This window comes from Thunnus thynnus, chromosome 16 (genome assembly GCF_963924715.1).
Source record: "Thunnus thynnus chromosome 16, fThuThy2.1, whole genome shotgun sequence".
NCBI lineage: Eukaryota > Metazoa > Chordata > Actinopteri > Scombriformes > Scombridae > Thunnus > Thunnus thynnus.
Genome location: NC_089532.1, coordinates 21819900 through 21846023, shown reverse-complemented (window position 1 = coordinate 21846023; position 26124 = coordinate 21819900). Strand labels below are relative to the sequence as shown.

Here is a 26124-nt window from a genome sequence, read left to right as displayed (position 1 = left end):
ATCAGCATCTAATTATTAAATATAAAAAGCTATGGTCTGGAGCTGCAGGTGTGTTTAAGCCATCTTGGGTTATTGATGAGCCTGTCATGGCTACTCTTCATCAGGTTGTGGGAAGCAAGAGGACGGAGAGATCAAGGGGAGAAAAGGATCGAGACGGAGGGAGGGAGGGGTGGGATGAGAGGACGGTTTGGCTTAAGGTCTGCTGAGCCTAAAAGCGGTTCCCCCAGTAGTGGTGAATAATGAACAGAGACAGAAAAGAAGAGGAAAAGAGGAGAGGAAGCCAGACAGAAAGGCAGACTAAAAGATGGAGGGAAAGGAGGAGTGAGATTAAAATGAGAAAATAATAATGGAGTTGAGGGATTTGAAAATAACTGAGATAAAATCTGATGTGGCAGCTACAGGTCATATTCTTTAATGTGGCTCAGTCGATTTCTACCCCCTGACATCTCAACCATGTAATATCTTATGGATTTTTTTCAATACATGTGATTTATTTTTATGTGCAGACTCATTTAGCAGCCAACACAAAACTCCCAAGAAGCTCAAAGTTGAAGAACGTTGGCTACATCCCTCTGGTTTTTTACCGTCTGAGGTTACGTTTGAACCAACATGGAGTTTCTGACACTCGCCACAGAAAACTGAGTCATCCTTTCAGCCAGTTGGCTCATCCAAGATGACCGAGAGGAATGGCAGTCCGGCAATCTGCCTGTCAGATCCAAACATGACCGTGATTATTTCTCCTCGGCGCAATCCAATCCTGTGGCGTGGAACTGGGAATTATGTGACCTATTTTTTTTTTGTTTTGTTTTAACCCCCCGTATACATCCACCCTCCCATCCCTCTTCTTTAGCTTGATATTTAGGTCATGAGGGGACGTTTTCCAGGCAGAGGCCGAGAGCTTACTGTCCACTTGCTCCGCAGCCCCCGATATATAATTGAAAACATACAAATGGATTAGCTGGAGAGAGTTCAATGCCAGTGGGTCTGTTGGGTCTGTAGTGGCCAGTGGATTCGGACCCTCTAATACTGCAGAGGGGGGGGTGGATGGGAGAGGAGGGGCTGAGGGGGTGGATGATGGACAGATCCAGGGATTTAGGTTCTTGATCAGCTGGAACATGGCGAGACCAGTATTAAAATCAACATGTGCTCAGAGGAAAACATGCAGACACACAGAGGCAGTTAGGGGGAAAAGATGCACACAAACAAACACACACAGAACTGTCCACTAATACGGTATATATGCACTGGCTAGAGGCCACCATGCACGCTCTTTCCCTATCTCTCTCTCTCTCTCTCTCTCTCACACACACACACACACACACACACACACACACACACAGACAAAACAAAAGAGAGACAGGGAAAGAGATAAACCACCACCACTTCCAAATGCACCGCTTTCTTATCCTTGAAGAGGTTAAAGGATATGGAGGAGAAAACGATGGTACGATTATTACCCAAAACCTCCATGGTGGACATCTGTCACAGTTGACTTTGTGGCTCAACCGTGTCCGGTCGTATTGTTCTGCACATGTTTTTCTTACAAACTGTCTGACCGCTCATGTTTCTTGCCCCATGGAGAACCGAAGTCCACTTCCTGTCTAGCCACTGTTCTACAAGCTAATAGATCAATGTCACTCTACAGCCAGCCACCGGTTAGCATAGTTTAGCATAAAGACTGGAAACAGGGGAAATAGTTAGCCTGTTCTCTGTCTGAAGGTATAGAAATACACCTAGTAGCGCCCCTGAACCTCACAAATAAACATGTTATATCTTGCCTGTTATGTTTTGTTGTAAATCTTTGCAAAAATGGTTCTGTAAAAATGTCAATTTGTAGATTTACAGGGGGTTATGTGCTGGACTACTTCTTGGCTGTGAGCAGTGACTCCCTGAAGTCTCTGCTGGTTGCCTGTTAACCTCACCATGAGGACTCTTTTTTTTTTGGACAGAGCCAGGCTAGCTGTTTCCCCCCGTTTCCAGTCTTTATGCTACGTGGCTGCTAGCTTGTAGCTTCATATTTACCAGACAGATGTGAGCATGGTAATGATCTCATCTAATTCTTGGCAAGAAAGCAAATAAGTGTATTTCCCAAATATGTCAAACTGCTGCCTTATGCATCTTCCATCAGTCATATTGAAAAATTAAAATCCATATTCTGATATAAATAAATCTACTTCAGCCTCTCGACTTCCCTTTGTCAAGGCAAAGGGATGCTCATGGTGATGGTGATGCTCATTAAAAAGAGAAATATTAAGTAAATTTTAGTAAAATACAATATTTCAACACCCAATTTTATATGATGCACAACATGCAGCACAGTTAAATGAGTTTCCAGGGCTGGATATTTGTGTTTACAAATGCTGATGTGATTTTGAATTAAGTTTTTTGTTTACTCCTAAAACAGAACCTTGAGGCCGACTTCCTCCGCTTGGAGCATCTCCCTCTTCCTTATGTTTCTCTAGTGGCGTCTGTCTCGTCCTTGCCGGCTCCGTGGACACACTCACAAGGTCAGCCTCTGTTAATGTGTTGCTCAGTGTGCCACAGTAGGCTTGGAGATGGTTGTAAAAGCACTGACAACATGACCTTCTCCTTGACTGATGATGGTCAAGAGGGCCATTACTATGAGCTACTGTCTAAGCTGTCTGCAGGCGTTACATTGTGGTTATTCAAGGATGCAGACGTGTTTTGAATTTTTTTTTCTCAAAGACTGATGAACGTAATGTTTAAAAAAAGAAAAAAAAAAAGTGGTCAAAATTGTGTTATTTTACTGGAGTTGCCTGGAAAAATATACTTGTAGAAATGAGAGAAAGATAAGGAACAGAAGAGTATGGAGAAGGCAGGCAGGAGGAAGAGGAGCCATGGAGAGATGAGAGGGCAGAAGATGAGAGGAGAAAGGGAGAAGTGGAATACAAATGAGAGGAGAGGAGGGGGGTGAAGAGGAGACGAGGGAGAATGGGGAGACGACGAGAATGAGATGAGAGAAAGAGAAGAGGGGAGGGAAGGAGGGTTGAGGGAGTGGAGGAAAGAGGAAACGGAGAGATAGCAGAGAAGACAAAGAGGAGAATACAGAGTGAAAGAGGTTTAGAGAGAGAGAGAGAGAGAGAGAGAGAGAGCGGCGTACTCAGCGAAGCAGCCGTCTCAGAGACTTGCCAGCGCATCCGTGACCTAGATTCTCTGCTTCTCCCTAGATCCCTCTCCCTCATGAATGTTTGATTACACCTCCAACAATAGCAGTATTTACACCAAACGCTTTTTAAATTACAATTCGGCTGCAGAGGAGGAGAGGGAGGAAAAAAAAAAAAAACCCAATCCATTCAAGGTGGAGGGAAAATGGCAGAGAAATTGATTTGAGAATTCTCACCTCACTAGAGAGGCAAGATTTGAGTCTCTTAAGACCAGACAGCACTGATTGGTGCACAGTCAAGCTATCTCGCTCACACACAGAAATAAGCTTTTCTGACACACAGCCAAAAAAAAATAAAAACCCAGGCAGATTCATGTATCCACTCATGCATGCATGTCCCCACTGCTGGTTTTTAATAAACCACAAGCAGACGCGGACCAGTGCTGGTTAGTTGGCTCTAAATGATAGAGGGAAAAAAAGGGTTTTTAAATTTTCAACTTGCACCATCTTCCTCATCAAGGTGTGGCTGCCATCCCCACTCACTCCCCCCCAATTCTTCTGCATCCCAAAACCATGGCAAGGCACATCTCGGTGCATCAGCCGTCGCCATGGCCACTGATAAACCTCTGTCTGTGTTGCCATAGTGACCATTCTGGGAAGTTAAGCCTGCCTCTATGACTGCCATGAGAGAGAGAGAGAGAAGAGCCATAGACACCAGACAACAAAATGGCGGCAAGATTAAACAGACGATTCTGGGCTAAGCCACAGTTATCAGGCCAGACAACAAAGGATGCTGGTAAAGCACAAACAGACACACCATTTCTCTTTCTTACTTTCTCTCTCTCTCTCTCTCTCTCTCTCTTTAACTCTCTCTCCTACTTTTTCGCACATGTACATATGTGCATGGATACATAAACATACACACATAAGACACACACACAAGCATACATGCGCACACACACACACACAGTGGTTAATCCCATTCCAGTAACCAGAGAAAACTGGTTCAGAGTCAGTAATCTCCAAAAAGCCCAGTTTTTGGAAGCTGTGTGACATCCGGCTCCAAGTAGAACAACTCAGACAGCCAGCTAGTCGGCCATTACAGCCCTGTTTTTTTTTTAAATCGCCCGTTCAAAATCAGGAGGAAGAGTAATGTTGTAAACAAACTGCACAGAGATGAGACAAAAGCTAACAGCCTTGACGTCGTTACCAAATCAATGTCAAACTTTGCGGGCACATTTGCTTTGCAAGTTGTATCTACACTTGACTTTTAATCATTATGTGTTTTCTAGATTTGAATGCACACTTTGGACCTTATGAGTCTAACAAATTGAATTCAGTAGGTGTTGTGAATGCATTCTCCCTGTAAAACAGTTCACAAACGATTCCTTATTGAACCTAACTTGTCTCCTCTTTCTTTTTCTATCTGTTTTCTCTCCACCATGGACCAGTGGTGCGTCCCCCCCACTCCCGCCTCCTCACTCTCTGGTGGAGGCCTCGTCCCCCTCATCACCATAGTCTGGCTCGCTCCGTAGACCAAATCATTCTGTCTACCCCCTGCACTACAGTTGCCACGGAAACCCTGTGTGTGTTTGTGTGTGCAATACTGGTGGGGGATTGGTTGCTGGGGGCTAGATGCTTTCCAATCAAACCTGTTACTGGGCTGCGGGGCCCCCCTCCATGAAAAACAGGGAGGGAGAGAAAGAGAGAATGGAGGGGAGAGGGTGCCGCCTGTTGGGGCAGGCTGTGTTATCATGTTTTGGTGATGTCTGGCCAGCATGGTGCATAGCGAGAGGCGAGACGTAGCCATATCACATTACTGGTCTTCATATTAAGATTGGCAGGCTCACAGTGAAAGCGCATCTTTTTAGTTCTAATATAAATGAAAAATTCACATTTTGTCTTACCCAGCATGCACTATTGATCCGGTTCAGACACTGACTGAATGTGGCACAGCAACCATAATGTGTTGCAAAAGGTTAGTCTCTCTGTATGTGCCTCACCTCAGCTCAGCTCCAGTTACAGCACAGCACCACTGCACGCCTCATGTTTGATGTCATCATGACCGCAGCAGACAGACCACTGGTGTTACTGGTGCTGCACAGTTCATCAGTCTGACGGCTCCTTGTCTTTGCCTCAGGATGATGACGATGATCTCGGAGCCGAGCTGTGCTGCAATGCGCTGGGACGTGGCCAGAAGACCCCTTCTCCAACTGTTCCTCTGTCCCAGCTGTCAGAGACACACAGAGCTATGACACAGTGACGGGCGCACTCAGTAGGATGCCATGCTTCACGGGCCAGCGGGGGGAGAATCGGAGTGAGCCGCTCCAAGCTGAGTAGGTTGAGGTATCGTTGTTGTTTAGTGAGGCTGCAGGTGGAGGAGTAGGAGCCTGCTGTTAAAAAGAATGCACCTGAACGCACCCAATAAGTGCACATCGCTGAATTTTACCTGAAAATCACATTGAATTTCCATTTTGTTTCACTTCATTATTCAGTCTGACATCATGTTCAGGTCTGCTGATTTCTGTCTTAGGGGGGTTATTTTGTTTTGTTTTGCCTTAATCAATCAGTAACCAGTGGTGGAAGGAGTACTCTGCTTCTTTACTGAAGTCAAAGTACCAGTACAACAAGTATGAAAGTACTTCAGCAGAATTTCCCCTGTGACTGAAAAATGATTACAGATTACTTTTATTAGATTGTTACTAGTGATGCATCAATGTGTAAGCAGCATACTGTTGTAGCTGTTCGAGGTAGAGTGAGTCTGAACTGCTGTTTATATACACTTGGCTAGTTTAGTCCAGTGTTTACAATCTAGGGGTCAGGCCCCTCCAAAGAGTCCCAAGATAAATCTGAGGGGTCAGAGGGGAGATGATTAATGGAGAGAGAGAGAGAGCAAGAGAGAAAAGAACAACAACAGCAACAAAAACTTCTTCTACACTCTTCACAGATTTGTCTTCATTTCTTAAATACTTTTAGCTAATACTTGCTTTTTGTTTGAAATAATAGATAATATGACAGCTTTGGGCCTCAAACAGTTATTTAACCATCTGAGAAGTTTAAAGGGGAACAACTGGGTCACAAGCCAAAACAATTTAGGAACAACGATTTGATATGTTTATATTCTTGTGTTTTATGTGATGTCTTAATATGAAAAGTAACTGTTTGTAATACTAATGAAGTGCAGTAAAAGTACAGTATATCTGCTGAAATGTAGCAAAGTTAAAGTGTAATATGTGTAGCATGAAATGAACTATCCAGCACTGTCAGCAACGTTTGAAGCAAAATGCAGATTCAAAACTTTTTATATCTGTAAATCAGCTTTAAGAACATTTACAGCAGCGTCAATCTCATCTATGCTTGTTGCCATTTGTGCGGCAATTTTTCTTCTGCTACTTTTTATTTATCTAGTTTTATTTATTGCTACTTTGTAATTTTATATGGCTCTGGCAAATGCAGGAGATTTTCCCCTTTTTAATCCCGCATTCAAAGCTGTGATTGGTCGATTGTCTCTCCAAACATGACAAAAATTGATATATATATATATATCAGTTATATATATATCTTTCTGCCGCACATGCCATGACATCCTATGTGTTGCCGTATAACATGGCGGCTTGATCCCTGCCACACTGCCACCATCTCAGTCACTATTCTTAAATTAAGCTAAATAGGCTCACAGTTTAATTCAGGACATGTAGTTTTACAAAGCAGCTGGTGGATGTTTGTCTTATCTGTGATATCTGTTATCATCATATGATGTTTGGTCCTTTTTATGGTGATAATCCTTACATCCTGTGTGACAATGTGGAGCTTGTGATGTGCATGCCTTGGGTCAAACATCTGGAAGGCCCCAGAGGAGAAACTGTATGATGTTGTCCGATTAACAGAGAGTCTTTAAGACTAAGAGGAATTGAGTGGCTCTGGTCTAACTTTGTCCCTGTGGGCCAATAACAAAGAATGTCTGTCTGCATCTATCGATGTCTGTGTCTGTCTCTTTCTCTTTTTGTCCCTCTTTCTTCTTTATCTGATCCACTTTCTCCTACTACACCGGGAGTTCTGCAGTCATCAATCTCTGCCTGTCTCTGTTTCTTTCTTTGTCTTTCTTTCTCATCTCATTCTCTTCCTCTCTTTGTCTCTCAAGTGCTGTCTCTCTCAGGCCTGCTGCCTTTAGATACCATATCTTTTCTTAATCTACTCCTGAATTACACTAAAGCCAGCATCCCAGAGGAACGCTCTAGATTGCCTGCAAAGGAAAATGGGATAAAGAGAGTGAAATTGAGAAAATGAGGTTCAGATAGAAGAAGGAGATGCCATTTGCAACAAAAGATGTCTTAATGAGATGAATTATGTTGTACAGAAGAACAAAAAGGACTTTATTGATCCATACTGCAGAAGAAAATGCACCAAAGTATTAAACAACCCAAGAGAGATATACGAGGCAAAGGAAGCCAGAGATAAATGCAATGACAGAGGGTATCGAATTTCAACTTTTCATTCATGTGCAAACCTGACAGCATGTTCAAAAAAAGAGCTGGCACGAGCAGGATTATCAAACCGACTGATGCATGACACGCAACATACAACCAACACACTTCAGTTGCCGTCCTTACGCTTTCTCGCCGGGTGAGATGACGCAGGAGATAATTGCATTGTCTCTAGCCACGGGAGCCGTTCGCTGCGTCATAATCAGACACCCGGCGACATCGCTCACTCTCCTGACATTCAGGAAAATTCTGTTGCTAGGAGCAACTGCAGGAGGATGGTGGGAGGGTCATGTTGTAGTGATGCTCTGACGTGTCTCTGTAGCACCTAAACTTGTTACCCCTGAATGAAACATGTCTATATTTATGATACTCACGCTGGCAAGAGGATTCTTCAGTCAGCTCTGATGGATTAGAGAGCAATGAAATAAAATCAACAATCACTCGGTGAGTCTTTGTAGTAAAAAAAAAAAAAAAAGAGTGGGTTGATAGAATACAAAAACCCTGAGTTATGTTTAATAGTCTAAATGCTTTGACAGCTGAGTTTTCTGCAGGCTGGTGCTGAATGCCTGTATGAGGCGTACAGTGCAGTATATTGTCCAGAGTGGAGCAGAAGAGATGTCACTACCATTTCCCTCCAGTCATTTGGGGTCAGGTGTCAAATTTCTATTCACTACGTGTGAGTCACAGTGTGTTAAACTGAGGCAGGACTTGTCATAGCAGGGCAACCATGCAGACAACTGCAGCCATTGATAGCACATCAAGGAGCCTCAAATCTCTGGATAGCAAGTGAGTTTTGTGATATGATAGGAGTGACAACTACAGTAAGTTAGACATAAAGGAAGTGGCAGCATTGATAAGTGTCAATCAAAACTGTCACAGTGTGGCAGGAGAAGTGGCTGGGATGTTCCTCAGAGACATGAAAAGTGTCACTCCTGTTTCTCAGGCTAATATTTCTGAATCATTCACATTGTTGCAAGGCCACTAAACTGATCTGATCCAGATCCAGACGTGACAGTATAGTCCCCATGTTCTCAACTCTGCTTCACCTCTGGCTTGAAGCTGTGTCTTCCAGGGCCCGCAGTGGCCAGCCATGCCATATGGCCCTACGCTCTGAGCCAGGGAGTCAAGGAACACCAAATTAATTCTGCGCACTGAAGGATTAAACCGCCCGGCCTCTATCACTCTAAAGCTGGTGAAAAATGTGTCGTTTTCTTGCAGTTTCCCAGGCGTAGACAGCTGTCTCTGCTTTGCGCACACAATTAAAATACAGTACATGCTGTGAAAAGACAGTACATATGCATTCAAATGCACTGATGGTTCTCTTGACATGACATCAAAAAACACTGCTTACGCATACTGTAGATTTCAGCAATTCTAAAGTGTGGAAATTGGTTGGAATCACATACAGTATTGTAAGCATGCCATCCTGCATAAAATATAATTACAGCCAAACTGCAAACTAATGAGGTTCTGTGTTTGTCATTTCAAGCTGATTGATGAGCCAGCCATTGAATTTGAACTGGTGTTGCTGAAAGAAAGTATCTGAAAGCATTAACATACAAAACAAATAGCATATCTGACAGTATTTGGTTACAGGTCCGGGAAGAGACAAAACAAAAACCTGTTAGTTCACCCAAGAGGTTACATGACACACACCATCTGAACTACTTACTCCTCAGGCAGTGTAAACACTGGGAGTGTAACCAGAGGTGTCTGTAAACAAAGGAGTATGAACAGGAGGAACCAATAAGCAGCCTGACTGTAGACCCATCAATCATTCTTCTGAATGCCTTAGAGGTTAAATTATAATTACTCAGTTATGATGTCGCAGGCTCCTCTCTGTCTGGTGTCAGTCTTCTTTAGATGCATATAACAACATGTTTAGTACATATGTGCTTTAGCTAATATTTACCAGTGAAAGTGCGGCATACTTAACAAACTTCTGATGATGTAACTTTTATGTTTTTATGATCTTTAAAGGTCTTAGAGGAGAACTCGCATCAGGTCAGCATCTCAGCCAGCCCTATCAGCAAACAACAACATCAATACTGGACAATTCTGCAAAACCACAGAACACATCCAGTGCCAACATATCAGAATTATTGCTTTCTGTTTCTGCGCATGGCAATTATAGAACAGTTAAGGTTAGGGACAGATTATGATTGAGGCAAATAAACTACAGTTAAGGTATGGTTACAGTTAGGTAATTAAAACACTTCTCCTCCTCTCACTTTGGTCTCCTACCTGAAAGTCTAGCTCAGTGTCCTTGGAATTGAGTCCATATTGGACGATTCTGCACCTCATGATTTATGTCCAGTGGCAACTTTGATTGCCAGCGCAGGAAGTTGTGTCTCCTTTATGTAATAAGTTGGAAAATAAGGGTGTGGAGGTCAGGGTGGTGGATAGGTGTGTACCATGTCAGACTTTTATGCAGGTGCACATCCTGTCACAGACCTGCAATTAACATTCACTTCTTTAATAATCGGAAACAAGACCTTTCCCAAACCTAAACCGTGTTTTAGGACATTTTAAATCCATAGTTTGTTTGCTCTCAAAATCAGTGGATGAGTTGGTAAACTTTGTACGTTTTCTTTTCACACACTGAAAGCCACCTGAGAACATTCACTCAGGTCATTGGTAAGATGTGACTGCGGCGGGAGCAAGAAGTTAAACACAGGAAGAAGGTCCTATCAGCCAAATATTGAAAAATGCAACATTTAACATTAGTCCAGGTCAGACCTTGATTCACTCTCCAGCTAGTCTCTAACAACTGATGAGTTTGCTCATCTGCATACCAGCATGCAAAGCACACAGGAGCCGATTAGATCAAACTTGTACGCCTTGTAGTTGGGTCGGACTGAAGTTGGATCATGTTCCCACTGCAAACAAACTTCTGCAGGCTTCATTTGGGAACAGACTGAGACCACATCCTCTAAAGGGTTTCCCTATGGTTGTTTTGGTCCACACCCGAGTACAATTGCCGTGTTCAGACCTGCCCAAATTCATTTGGATTAAATAACGCAGGTCTAAAAACACCCATAGTTGCCTAACCTTAACCTTAACCATTGTTTATTTCTCATACATTGTCATTCATAACCATACCAATGTCACTATGCGCAGATATTGTAGAAAACAAGAATTTAAAAAATGTTGGCATTGAGCGTAATTCAAGGTTTTGAGAATCTTCAAATAGTGGCAATAGGGTTGTAAAGTCAAAACTTTTTACCACATTACATAATGGGCATACTACTTCCTGTAATGACACTGAATTTTGGCATTGAATTTAAACGGTGAGGTGCCAAATGATCCAAATATGGAAGTAATTCTTAGGGATACTATCTCAGAATTGTACATCTGTCATGGCCCCATTGATGCTTACATCAAAGGAGGCCAATGTTTTACAATCCAATCAGGGCCAAACTGCTCCAGATTGTGTAATTTGATTGCAGTAAAAATGGCAACACTGAACGTCTACCTTGCAGCTGTTTGGGGCTTTAAAAACATAACACGGCTCATGTGAGTCCATCATTTCCCGCTTAGACAATGATTTGCATCTTGTGCCCTACATCAACGCCAGAACACAGAGGGAACTCTGCAGAAGGTGCAGATGGTATTTCTTCTCCTCTGGCAGACAGAGCCAGCCAGAAATTTAATAACAAATTCTCAAAGAGTTGGCCTGGAGCGCGCCCACCAGCCAATCAGCGTAATCCAACCCGGTGGACAGCTATAACCAAGTGTTATTTCTTTTTCACTGCATCGTGTAATTACTCCCCTCCTCCCTAAAGAGAGCCAAGGCAGCTGTGGATGGGAGGAGAAGAATCAGATAGATATATAGATATATAGATAGATAGATGGATAGATAGATAGATAAGATAGATAGATAGATAGATAGACTCATAGGGATGATATTTGGCCCAGAGGTTTTATTAGGTTTTGGGGAACAGTTGTTCAGGGGCCAGTGTTTAGAGATCAGGGACTGAGGGAGTTAGAGAGAGCGATGGAGGGATTGAAGGCAGGGTTGATCTGCTGCAAGGGAGTCTTCCTGCGCACATCAGGAGAGGACTCATTACTCACACTTGATAAAGCCATCCAAGTCACCTTCTGCACTCTCCATGGACAGTCCCACCCGCTCATCCCAGCTGTGTACATTGGCCCAAGCCAAGACAGGACCGGGTGTGGTGAGTCTTTTGAGAATACACTAACAGTATGAGACCATTTGGCTCGAGTCTGCCTGACACATTATTTTTCTTTATGTTTCATTAAACTATCTGAACAACAGCCCCGGGAACAATTGTGTTAGATAAATTGTGTATACAGGGTGCTTCAGAGCCTTGAATATGACTAGAGGACATCTCCAGTGCTGCTCTCCGACGCTGGAAAACAAACTTAAGGTCATCGGAGCTAATCAGTCGCACCATTCCAGCCACCTCAGCTCTGTAATGAGATCATGGAGATTCGTGGTGAAGAATGCCATGCTCGTTCAAGGCTGAGATGACACAGGCTGAATGTGCTCTGTGAGCGAAAAAGTACAAGTTCAACTAGAAACATGTGGACAGCTTGCTAATGTAACGACAACATAACAGGATGATGTAATTGCAAGCCTGGACTCCTCGAGGATTTTACTCCTGCTGTGGGGGATTCCAGATAGGAGAGATAAGTCCAGGGTTGCTCCCCACACCACATAAAACACAATGAGGACAGTTCTTTTCATTCAGTGACAGAGAGCAGGACCCAGGTGGAGATAAGACACAGAATTCCTCTTTTCATCATCCATTTCTGCCAATTGTGTGAGAGGTGACTGATGGAGACAAAGGATGAGGAGGAGGGAGGAAAAAAGTGATGGAAAAGGCAAATGCAGATAAATTTCTCAAGTTTGTCTTCAAGATGGTCATGGATGAGCACATACCAAGTGGCGAGCAGCGCAAGTGAAAACAGGGGAAGACGGAAATTAAGGGGGGTTGTAATGCAGAACACATGCAAGTAGAGGGATAGCGGTCAGAGGGGAACTCTTTTATGAGCACATCATTCCATCATTTTTGGTGCGAGTGTGAAAAAAATGCAGCTTTTTCCACCGGCCCGCATTCGATCCTGTGGCCTCGAGTGATTCAGACCCCAAAACATTTTTTTTTTTTTTTTTTTTACTGAATGTAAACTCTTCCATATGTGTGCTGAGCATATTAAGGAGTGGACCTTATAAGCAACCACAATTCTCTGAAGTGTGGACATCCAGCAAAACATCTGTGAGGATTCATAATCCAAGTCTTCATTATGCATGCAGTACTTTACACATGGGGACGGATAGTTTGTAAGTGAGGAGATAGAGAAAGAGAGGGGTGCAGTAAAGGGGGGGGGGGGGGGGGGACGTGCTGGAATGAAAAGTGTCTTGTCAACAAAAGTGAAATATCTGAGGCTTGGCCGGGAACCACAGTTCGGGGCGGGGAAGTTTATTGTGATATTCTGCTTTGGAGCTACAGCATTCCCTCTTTACTCTGGAGTGTGGAGTGGTCAGGGACATGAGGCCCCTGTCAGTTAAAGGCCTTCAAGACACAGAGGGTTTCACAAAAGAGCACTTTCATTTTTTTATACTTGGAAATGTAAAACGTGGAATGTGACATGAAAGTTGCTTTGGTGTTTTGAGTTGCATATTTTGACTTGTGAATTGAGACTGTTGGGTGAACATGAAGCTGTGGAAGGAAAGGAGGAAGGACATAGTTTGATCTGGCAAAGGCTGTACATGAGGGAGCTAGCAGGTGTAGGCGGCGGCTTTGAGTGACAGGTCATTGAATAGGACTGGGGGAATTCTGGGCCCTCTGATAACAGCTCATTAAAACTACATTCACAATAAGCCGGGGACATTTGAAAACCCATTCTCAACAAGTCCTCCAAATTAAAGTAAAAAATTGCCTCGCACACGTCTTCCAGAACGACACAAGTGTTCTCCCCATCACCCTATTGACAGGACGATTGCAGTTTAGGAAATAAAACTGTTTTCTGATTTATGGTTCAGGCCTGGTTAGGTTTAGGAACAAAAAAAAAACACAGTTAGGTTTAGGGGAAGATTGTGGTTTGGGTTAAAATACTTAATACGTTAAGGTTAGGAGACCTTCGCTGTCGTGGTTACAATAATAACAATGTGGTTACGGTTAGGGAACGACCACAGTCACGGTTAAAGGAAACCAAAGTTGACTGTCAGTAGGAAATGGGAAATGTACAGCAGTCTTCCGGGTTAACGTTTGATGTTTTGTTTGCTATTCATTCACCCAGACTCTCCTCCTTCTCCGTCTGCAGACTTTGTGGTTCTATAACGTCACCCGACTACCTCCTTTGCTCGAAGCAAAGAAGAAGAAGGCTTTGTCTCATGAATGTAAACAAATACCATTTCTATTTGTTGTCTTTATTGGGAAGACAAGCTCTTTTTTTCGCTTTGTTTTGGACCTTCATCCACATTATCTCGCATTGCTGTGGACAAAGAAAACACAGCTTCTGGAAAACAATGATGCAGTCCTACCTGGACATGGTCGGGGGCTGTGCGGCAGACTTTCTGTCGCCTCTAACCCTCTCTGTTATCACTTATTTTACAATAAATGTCAACAGAGCTGATCATGCGATAAACAGTAGACAGTCTGACAACAGAATCAGAAAAATATGTAAATGAGAAAAAAAGAAATTGTGATTTCAGCTTTATAAAAACACAGTATAGGTTATCAAGAACAGACAGAGCGGAGGTTTATCCAGCTGAGACTCAGAAACTTAACCAAGCTGTATGTTTCTGTACCACTCTAGATGATGACTGTGATGCACAGTGTTGTTGTTTGCAAATGGAAAGAGGATGAAGAAGAAATTTAGCTATTTATCATTTAGATGGTTCAGTGTGTACAAGAATCTTTACAAAACCAACCAAAAAACACCAGTGAAAAGTTCAGGATTGACAACAAAGCTTGGATTTGGATTTACTGCTTGCTGCTATATTTGTAAGTTGTTAGAATCAGAGAATGCAGATTTGAGGACACTGAGAGACACCTGTCAATCAAACAAACAGGCCCTTTAACATATCTCCCTTAGGTCTACTTGTCTTGTTAATGGTGAAAATGTTACATTTTCTATTGTAACATTTTCTACTCTATCAGAACATAAAAGGGAGCTTTTGTCACTGAGATTGTCGTTTTCTTGGAACCAAAAGCACTTCTCAACTGCCATCAGTATTGAGCCATGTGTTCGATCGGTGTGAATAAGATGACACCTCACTTGCTTATCACTTATTAAACTCACCAATGAAGACTCATGAAGCCAAGAAGCAGGCTGAAGAAGAAAGGAGTTGAAAATCGAATACCAGAATGAGTGACTGATGACTTGGTCTGCGCTGGTGTGAATGAACATGTGTTTGTGTGTGTGAGTGCCCATGTGGGAGGAGAGATAATGTGTCTGCCCTGTGTGTGTGTGTGTGTGTGTGATGGTGTGGTATGTGAGGGTTTTGTGAGGAGGAGAGTTCACACGACCCTGGCTCCCATCACTCTTCGTATTTCTCCCCGACTTTATCTGCCTCTATGAAATCTCAACACTTGAAAGAGTGCATGGAGAGGTTCCAGCTTCGTCTGTAAAGTACAACGCAAAAAATATCGCAGTTCGTGCACATCTGGAACTCAGGGGTGTGTTCAATCCCCCCCTCACCCAACCCTCTAATGCAGCAAGGGAGCAACACCTAACTTATGAGTGCATAGTCCATCTGGAATATAATGTGGTTTTGCTTAGAGGACCCTCTCCTTTTAATTTAATTTCCCTGTTGTCTCCACTCCACAAATATATGAACATTTTAACAATACATGCATGCTAGAATATACTCATAACATATATTCACTTTTCCCCAGTCCACCTTTTTTCGTTTCTTGGTGAAACATTTTCCACCAGGAGAAATCAAATCAGACATGCAGGAGGGCTGCAAGGGGGAGGACGACAGGAGTGACAGGAAAATGCAAAAAGAAAGGTCGCATTTCACACCATCATCCATCATTTTTACAGTCTGGGTTGCAGACTTTGGGTTTTGCACGTTTTAGCAGCATGGAGTGGGTGGTAAAGGGGCGGGAGAAGTGCCACTGGAGTGTGTATGTGCGTGTGTGTGTGTGTGTCACAGTGTGTGCTAGGGGAGTGTGCACTTTTAAGATAAACTGGTCTGATGAAAGAGGAGCCTTCGGCCTTGCAGTGGCCCCCACCATCCATCTGGGAATGTCACTTTGCGAGTGTGTGTGTGTGCGTGTATGTGTGTGTGTGCCTGCATGTGTCTGTTGGCATGTGGAATTTCAGTCTATTAAGTGACCCCGCAGTAAGGCCTTTGGGAAGTGAGGAGAGTGGATATGGGTTGTCAGGTGGAAGGATGATGCGTCTCAGCTCTCCCTAGTCAAAAACGCATCTGTGTGAGTGCGTGCACATTCTCACATGCACACTGAAAGCATGCCAGTATTGTTGTGTGAAGCACTTATCAAACAGAGACCCCACCCATGTTCAGCAGGAACCTGAAACCCCTCCAAACATGGCAGGAGGAAAGGAGGAGAAAAGAAGAAAAAGAGTGAAGGAGACATTTAGGGGCCCAATGTGCCAGAGGTATCATTACCTTTTCATTTCACCTGATGAAAGCCATTTGGCTGGATTAGTTTCACACTCTCAATGGGACCCCGAGGTGAAGGGAGCCTCCGATCAGGATTAGCGAGCCGCAGTGGGCTGCAGACAGCTGGGTGATGGAGAGGAAGAAGAACCTCTGTGTAATGGCTCCGCCTCTCTCCACAACAAAGGGAATGCTGCTTGTTTCTGCAGACTAACGGAGGCGGGGCTTCATGCTTGGCAGGCAACAGACTTGTGTGTGTGTTAACGAGAGAGTGAAAGTGTAGCCAGCCAAGGTGCCAGCCTGAATGAGAATGAAAGACGATGATTGGACTTGCCAAATTGGAGGGGATATTAAATCTAGGAAGCAAAACCACTTGATAATGAGTTTTTGTAACATTCTGTGTGTGAGACTGTGTGTGTGTGTGTGTGTGTGTGTGAGTGTGTGTGTGTACATGTTTGTGTGTTTGTGTTCACACCTGTGGGCTCTGTCATCTTTGCTCCTAATTATCTGCAGCATAAATCAACGGTGGGTGCGTTGCCATGGCAGCCAGTGGTAGGCCGGGTACTGGTGATGGTAGTGGGAGAGAGCGCCAGAGCTATTTCATTAACCTTTAAAGGACTTGGTATTTATTTTAGTAGCAGCACTATGAATATAAATGTGTCATTTTGAAAAGGGAAATGACCAGGTAATAAAAAGTCTGAGGACCCTGCTAAGGCCTCTCTCTCTCTCTCTCTCTCTCTCTCTCTCTCTCTCTCTGCCAGTTTTTAACCACATTAGCAGCATGTCAAGGGATGAAATATCTCAACCATCACTGGATATTTGGCTTTGAAATGTTATACAGACGTTCATGTTCCCCAGAGGATGAAGTGACTTTGTTGATGCCCTGAGATTGACTTTTTGGTCTTTATTGAAATATCTCTGTAACTGTTGGATGAATTGCAGTACAGATGTACAGATGGTGATTAGAGGATTAATCCTAATGACATTGGCGACCCTCTGACTTTTCATCTAGTGCCACCAGCAGGTCAAACTTTTTACTTATCTAGTTAAGTAACTCAACGTCCACAGGATGGATTGGCACATCATTTTGTACAAGGGCGGCTGTGGCTCAGGAGGTAGAGCGTGTCATCCACTAATCAGAAGATCGATTGGTGCGATCCCCTCCAGTCTGCATGTCAAAGTGTCCTTGGGCAAGATACTGAGCCCCAAATTGTTCCCAAAGGCTGTGCCACCAGTATGTGTGAGTGTGTGTGTTAATGAGTATTAGATTAGATCTCCTGATGAGCAGGTTGGCATCAGTGTATGAATGTGTGTGTGAATGGGTGAATGTTGATATGCAGTGTAAAGCACTTTGAGTGGTCGGAAGACTAGAATGGCGCCATATAAATGCAGTCCATTTATTAATTTCCTCAACCATTAACGGATTGATTGTCATGAAATTCGGCTCAGACATTCACGTCCACCTCAGGATACAATTAATGACATTCTCTCCACCCTCAGCTCTTCTGTGTTTAATGCTAATTAGCAAATCTTAGCATGCGAACACACTAAACTAAGACAATGACCAAGGTCAAAAATATACCTGCTAAACATCCGCATATTAGCATTGTCATTGTGAGAATGTTAGTGTTAGCATTTAGCTCAAATCACTGTTGTGCCTAAATACAGCTTCACAGAGCCACAAGCATGGCTGTAGACTTATTTTTTTACACACTTGTATACCATTTTGTAACTGACTGACTAGGGTTGGGTGATGAGAATATATATTGTGAGATGGTATAAATTTGTCAAACCTACAAAGATTTTGTTGTACCTTTCCTATCGAGGTAGCTGCCACTTTAAATCTGTGCTGTATTAGCTCTTTGCAAGCAATATTGTAATCAATGAGCAGCACTCAATGGCAATACTTGTGTGGCCAAAAACATTCCCATACAATTATTATCAAATACATTTCAGAAAAACACACTATCTCATGATCACACTGCAGTATAAAATTACTTATATAATGATAGATTTTATCCATATTGCATAACTTGTCCCTATGGCTCACGGCGTAAAATAAAATGATTAGTGTTCATTGACATTTTGATTACAGTCAAGATGATTTTCAAAAAGTGGATAGTTTGTGAACATTGAATAAGGAATCAATGGGAATCATTCAGAGTAAGATAACAATCCCCAGCCTGGTTTCAGCCTCTGCTTATTTACAGTAGTATTTCCTGAGTAACTAATAATAAAATTTGAGGATGAACCGTGCAAATCTTCCAAATGATAATATACTCAGGGTTGACTTGTCTTGTGAGGTCCTCAGTCGGTGCAGACATGAGTTGTAAGTCACACTACACAAAGCTGCATTTGAAATCTTTATGTTGGACATCTGCTCAGCCATGGATGGAAGCCAGTCAGCAATCACTATATCCCATACTGTAAAGAAAAGAGAGGAAAAGACAGAGAAAACAGAGGGAGGGAGAAAAACACTTAAAACCCACCTGAGATTCATCACTGAATGTATAAAACTGAAAATGGATTATCATAAAAAACAAATAATAGGAGCCATAACATATTTTCTGGGTTCTCTGTTGAACTCTCTTGTGCATGTTGTAGATTCTCCTGTCTGGGAAGAACATCACCAGGGACATACAAAAAGCCAGCGTTTGCAGTAGTGCCTCAGGGGCAACAAGGGCAACGGAGAAGGGTCTCTTTGTGTGCTGGAATCATGGACGTTTTGGCTGGGATTGGCTGGTTAAAAGGAGCATTTTCCAGATGCCTCAGCAGTAAGTGAAGCCTCTGTAACCACTAGTAATTCAATTGTGCCACATGATTTCTTGGTGAGTAATCCACAAATGGGCACTCAGTGAAAACAGCTTGGCATCCAGGCCTAATGAGCCAGAGGTAGTGAGGAGGGAGAGGTGGGGGGTGTGTGTGTGGAGAAAACAGAGAAGGGGAGAGGCTGAAAGATGGAGAGAAATGTGATTCTGAAAGGGAAGAATGTGACAGAGAGACAATAGGATGTACAAAACTAGTCAAAGACTAAAACTTTGCATGATGAAACGATTGTTTTGTTTTGTGATGCAACAGATTGGCACCGAAAATCTGAGCAGATGAGACACACTCATTCAGGCATTAGACAAAAAGCACGCACACGCACACGCACACACACACGCCACTTCGACCGCAGCCATGTGTAGAGCTGCAGAACCCTGACTGTGAAGGGTTATGGTTGTGTGGATCTGGATTGTTTCAAGCTAAGTGAAGAAAATTCTTTCTGAGGCAGCCAAGAGATGACACTCCCTCCCCTCCCAATTCTTCTCCAGACACATTCAGAGGCTGACGAGGACTCTCATTCATACAACAGCGACACGAAACACAAAAATGGGTCATGGAATCCCATTCAAATGTTTGATTTTTGGCAACTCTAGGCATACTTCAAATGGGCTTTGATTGGTGCCACACTATTCATTTTCAGACTCATCCAAAAACCTAATCTCTTCTGGAGAGTCCTGCAAACAGCAACATTAAGGCAACATTGGCCGGATTCCCAGTGACGATTCTTTAAAAAAAAACACATTGCGAAGTAAATGCTCTAGGGCTGTATTGAAGTATACAGGGGGGTGGGTAGTGCTAATTTGTAACCACTGTTACACAAAAATGTGTGACTCCAAATGGACCAGAAGAGAGGAAAGAAAGGCACAGTTTCCATAGTAACCATTTTCAGACTAAGTGGTTGTCTTCGCTCGCTCTCAGTTTTCTGTTGATTTGCTGTCTTTTCCTCCATTTCCTTCACAGTTTCCTGTTTTTGGAGTAAATCAACCACAAAGGAGTTTAGTAAATAAGCAGCGCAAAGGTGGGAATAAGACTACATTCATTAAAATTTAAAGAGGAGAGACAAGAGGAGGATCGGGTACGTTGCAGTAGAGTACAAACACACACACACACACACACACAAGCCTGACATAAACAAATAAAGAAAATTCAAAATCCAGACACACACCTGGGGAAAAAAAAGCTTTCAGTGGCACAAATATGGAGGGGCTGCATGGCAGAACTAAATCTAGACATGCAGCGGCACAACTATTCCTGTCCTATATTTCATATTTAATCTGCTGTGCTGGAGGATTTCTTGGCCTAGTGCACTGTGTAATCTTGTCGAGGCGCAGATGGCACTCTCACAGTGTCAATCGGATCCCCTGGATTGGGACGGTAGAGGAGGAGAGTTCTCCAGGGGCCGCCAGCCGCTGCGCCAGGATCAGCAGGTTTGGCTGGCCAGAGGCAGCATCAGCAGCATGTAAGCAGACAGTCCCTTCACCTTTTTATTCCAGGCTTAGACCAGAGCTAGAAATGACTTTCAACAAAAGGGGCTGACATTGGACATAATTGCAGGCTGGGTTAAGGATTTGCCTAGGATCTGATGCAACAGGCCTGTCTTGTTCCCTTTTTACTTCGTACACAAACACACACACACCTCACAGATTCTCTTTTACGCACATTCACACTGCTGTTTTGCATGTTTGCCTGAGAAAAGATACAATTTCCTCTCCAGACAGAAGAGGAGATGAAGTCCTGGTGGCCTCTTGCCATCCTTTTGTGCCAACTAAGAAGCCTTTGTTATGAGGAAGGAGTTTGGGTGCGGATATTTGCCTATAGCAGATGCAGAAGATATTTTTTGGGGTTTATTTGGAGAACTTTAGATACATTTAGTTAATTCAACAACTAGACTAACAGTCTACGGCCATGCTAGCCTAAATGTTGCTAAATGCTTACATTGGCATGCTAACATGCTCACAATGAGAATGTTAACATACTGAGGTAAAGCAGGTAATATTGACAATCTTCACCATCTTTGTTAGCATGCTTGTTTTGCTATTTGGTTAAAATTGAAAATTTCAAAATTCTAACCACTAATGTTTCAATAATAAATCTTATTGTTCCCTTTAAATTCTGTGTAGCCTGTCTGTATACATGTAAAATGTGCTTACTCTTGTTATTTTTTGCTAAATGCTGTATTATTTTATTGATAGTTCACTCTTAAAAACAGGTATGTTTCAGCCCGTATATATGAAAAACACTCTTTGTCTAACTTGTTAACTTTTATTATCTGCCTGTTGAGTTTTATATATTTATAGCTGTTGTCCTCACTGTGGGACAGCAGGTAACCTGCTGGGAAACAGTTTCTAAACTTAGTCAAGCCCACAGCTGGCAATGGGGGGAGGGGGAGGGGGGTGTCACCAAAGTGAGAACAATTCATCCTTGAATGTGTGTACCAAATTTCATGGTAATCCATCCAATAGCTGTCAAGACATTTCACTCAAAACTGCAAATGTGAACCTCATGATGGCACCAGAGCAAAACTAAGAGGATCACCAAAGTTATTAGGATTCATCGTCTAGGAACCATGAATGTCTGTTAAAAAAAAAAAAAAGGTAATAAGTAAAATCCTGCTGGTGTGGCACTGGTGCTGGAGGAACAGTTAGAGGATCACCAAGATTCATCCTCTGGGGACCATGAATTTCTGTATAAAATTGCATGGTAGTCCATCCAATAGTAGTTGAGATGTAAATCATTTTGAACCAAAGTGACAAACTGATCAACCAACATTGTAATCCCTAAGGCCATGTTGCTAGCAGGGCTAAAAAGTACAAAAAGTGGAGAATCACTTTATGAAACCAATAAAGGAGAGTAGTATAAATAAAAATGGTTGGAAAATAGTCTGAAAACTTACATCACTGAGACTAGATTCAGAGACTGGTCCATTTTAAAACTAAACTTAGTTCAACAGCAGTCCTCACCAGACCCTTTGCTTCATCTCAAGGGGAGCATTCTGGAGTCGCTGCCATTTACAAGGCAGATTTATGTAACAGGCTAGCTAGTGTCGGCTTTTATTCATAGAATAATGGAGACTACCATGAAATTTTGACAGTCTAATTTGCATGGCTGCAGACAGTCAAACCCGGCTCGGCCTCGCCTCTCCTCTGCCACCAAAACAATCTCACCTTCAATTACCAGACATCAGATGAGATGAGGGAGTGTGTGGTCCTCTGATTAGACCAGGGAGTGAGAGAGAGAGAGAGAGAGAGGGAGAGATGAATGGGTCTGCTGGTGTCCCGGAGCAGGGAAGAAGACGGAGAATAAATGAATGAATGAATGAATGGGACAGTAATGAAAAGAGGAGGAGGTGGAGGGGAGAAGGGACGGAAGGGAACAGGACATTCAGAGTGGTTTGTGTTGCTTCTAAAAGAATTGGAAAAGAGGATAAAATGAACACAGCTGAGACGGAGGCTGAGGGCTTTATGTGCAGTTGTGTCTGTTGGGTTCATTTGGGAGCAGATTGAAGAATTCTGAAGACTTTTAGTGTTTTGAAGGCGCTACCCGCTTGTGAGTCACACATCACAGAAACGACTGTTGTCCGCAAAGTCAGCTAATAAAGTGAGAAAGAAACTTGAAAACATTTAAAAAGGACTGAGAAGGACACATCACGAGCCACTCAAGCGTTAACCAGCTCACACTACACGAACATATTCAGATTTGTTCACATTCCAGGTGTAAAATCTGATTAGATTAATGTAATTACGATGAATCGACCTGGCCAAATACTTAATTAAAGGGGAACTCCACCAATTTTGCACACGGATATTAGTTTACTTGTCATAGCGGGGATAATATTCAGCCCGTGGAAAACAGTTAAAAAAGGACAAATCAATTAGAAGTGTGTACAGTATATATATTTGTTAGGTCAGCAAAGAGAGAAAGACTCTCAGGTGAATCTCCCTGGACATCCTGGAGGTTATTATGGTGGTGATTGGCTCGAGGGCAGAAAGATCATTGGTCAGGTATGGTGATGTCAGAATTATGAATGTAGGGACATTGACAGAAGATTAGAAAAGGACGAACATAGTAAAAATTCACAAATGAATGAAAAAGGAAGAACATTAGAGAGAGGATCTTCCTTGTTAAACTTTTTCCAAAGATTCATTTGTATGTATATACTGTATATCAGAAAGTCTGTGTTCTCAAGTGGGGGTGTGGAGTTTGAATGATGTTGGCATACTAGGCACAAGGGGTCTAACAAAAGACTGTGAAGTGAAATAATGAACAGCTGGAGTGTTCCTTTAAAAGGCAAGATTTTTCAAACCTAAAATGATGTGTGCTTACCTCTGCAGACTCTTCAGAATATTTGAAAATCCATAATCATGGCCAACAGTGGCTTATAATCAAGTTTAAAACTCAGTAGATGTGTGCCTGGCTTTAAAGAGAAAACCACATACCACCGTAGCTGCTGTTCACCCAAAGTGCAGACTGAAATATGAACACACAGTGTGCTGTGTTGAAGCTGCTCACTTTCCAATATGATGGCACAGAGAGGGAGCGAGAGAGAGAGAGAGACAGAAGAGAAAAACAGATAGGGATGTAAAGAATAGTGAGGGGTTGTGCAACTAAACATTTGCTTTGGCAGGCCCGGAGTAGAGGGGCGGTGTTCTACTAGTCCCCTGACATGCATCCAGAGGAGCCCCTCTGTCTTGACCATAAATCTGAATGGAGTGGGAGTTATCATACTCTCTTCCCCCCACCTCCTCCGTCCCCTCCCCGGCTAAACCCCGCATTCCTCCCAGACACTGCTTCGTACAAACAAAGTGGCCAGTTCCCACCGCTCAACATTGGGAAAGGCGATGGTTTGTCATGGAAAAATCCAGAGGCATCTCAAGAGTCCTTTAGAAGTTTTTTTTTTTCTCTCTCTCCTCTCTTCCCCCCCCCACAAGGCTCAGCGATGGATCAACGCTTGGACTGGTGGCTGCTCTCTTTGTGGCAGGGAGAAAATTATATTGGACATGTAGTTCGCACAAAGATGTCAGTTCCTATCAGACAGAGAGCATAACTAACTGCATTCTCTATCTTATCTACAATAAAAGACACTAACGTTGAAGCTGAGTGATAATAATTGCATGAAAGCACGGAGATGGAGGGACGTACAAACACACACACACATGAAATGGGTGTGAATTCGGAGGCCAGTCGTTCTAGAAACCCTGGTAACACATTCCATAGGAGTCTGTCTCCTCCCTCAAAGGGAGTCTTTTGTGCTTATTGAAAGGCAGAGGGGTTACAGGGTTTCTCCCTTTAGGGTGCCGAGAATAATACTCATTCTCAAGACAATGACCTCATCCTGATCCTGACTCTCTATGCATGTATGCATTGGCGTGTGTTTTTGAGTGAGTGTGTGTGTGCGTGATTCGGTTTGCGACAGTATATACGTGTGGACGGTGATAGGTCGGGGAGAGAAAGTCAAAGAGGCAGAAAGAGAAGCAGGATGTGTTCGGTCAAGGATGGAATACGAGGGGAAGGGGGGACGCTGTGATGATCCTCAGGAGAGAAGTATTTCTCTCCACCGTCTGATTGTCGTCCACTGCTACCCCCTCCTCACTGTCTGTGCACGGTGAAATGATCTGTACATGACATTGGTGAGAGCAGGTAATGTAAAGCACACACACGCAGGCACACACACACACACGCACACAGAGTCAGGCCAAGGGAGCAGTGGGCTTCAACAGGAAATTCCTTTACAGCCTTTCTGCTGACTAAGGCCTCCGAGTGGGAACAGAGTAAGAAAGAATGTAATGTATATGGTGTCTGTGTTATTTGGGGTCCGGTTATGTACAAGCCATTACCACGCGGGTGTGAGGGCACTGGTTTAGGAATGAAAGAGCAGTGTGATTCGACAAAGCAGGTAAACAAGGTCTTTTTTTAAAGATGATTTCATCTTCTGGAGCCAGCTGCGAATTGCAGCGTCATTGCAGCCACAAAAAAACACATCTCAAAGTCTTCATGGCTCCTAGTGTTTAGACAGTGTGCCGGGGGAATATGTTGAATTTAATTTGCACTCTGAATGCCTAATCCATTCTGATTATATCCGTCAACGTACTCGCAAGAGATCAAGGTTCAAGGTTTTGTTCATTCATCCTTAAAATGATGGAAATTTCAAAGGGAGAACAGCGTCAAACATGATTTTTCCTCCATACTGACGCTGTGTTTGTCTTGACATTGGTGGAACGGACGAATGGTCATTCATCCCCTCATCATTCAAGCCTACAGCCACACCCACCACACACTTGCTATTGTCTGGGTATCAAATGAGGGAGAGAGAGAGACAGACAGATAGTAGCCATCTTTACAGGCAGTGTCCATATTGCAAAGCCAACACGCTGTACATGTGTCCCTCAACGCTGACCTACATTACCCCAGCTGATGCCACCACAAAGACCACAAAGATACATTTCAATGACTGAATGCTGCTTCTTCTGAGGCATCTACTGTGGGCAAATTAAGAGATTCTGTGTGTAAATGAAATGAAATTTGCAGGAAATAAATCATTAATGTGGCTGATGATGAAGAAACGGCATGTGAGAGAACATGTGGCCAATCCATGTCTGTGAGATGGATGCTGCAGCTGAAAGAAAAAGAGTGGCGGTTTCTGACTGGGGCCGCCAAACTGGAGCAACAGCGCCATCAGGTGACTCATTCTGTGTCCTGCAGGTATTTTTTACAGTTTATTACAAGCACGCAGACACTTTACCGTTTCCTTATTTACATACACATTTGAAATTTGTTTAAACCTCACTGACCTCACAGCCGTTACAAACACATGCTGTGTGTTCAGACTCATAGAGATCCCAAAGTTTCCAAAGCTACCAAATGTGTAAAAATGATGCAAAAAAAACAGAAAAATATATACCTAATGTTATGGTGCAGCGTTAAAAACATGTCTTGGGTTTGAATATTTCACTTAGTGTCAGCTTTATTTACAAGCTGGAAAAGTTGATACAGAATACTAAGATAGTGTCAGACAGTGTGGAAAAAAGGATTTTTGTAACCTTACAGCTACAAAAGAGTAAAAAAAACAGTATGTTTAAGGGTTACATATTTTTTAA

At 43.0% G+C, this 26124-nt stretch overlaps 1 long non-coding RNA gene across 3 annotated transcripts; it reads left to right on the top strand.

Annotated features, from left to right (window-relative positions):
• Nucleotides 1–2294: 2294 nt before the first annotated feature.
• On the top strand, nt 2295–21256 carry LOC137199490 (uncharacterized). 3 transcript variants are annotated; one of them, XR_010931793.1, is made up of 7 exons: nt 2295–2507; nt 3769–3920; nt 5265–5460; nt 18809–18978; nt 19991–20105; nt 20362–20489; nt 20745–21255. It is a non-coding gene; the product is annotated as an uncharacterized lncRNA (long non-coding RNA). The 3 variants fall into 3 exon arrangements; XR_010931792.1 differs by having other exon boundaries at nt 19991–20489; nt 20745–21256; XR_010931794.1 differs by lacking the exon at nt 3769–3920 and having other exon boundaries at nt 19991–20489; nt 20745–21256.
• The last annotated feature ends 4868 nt before the right edge of the window (nt 21257–26124 follow it).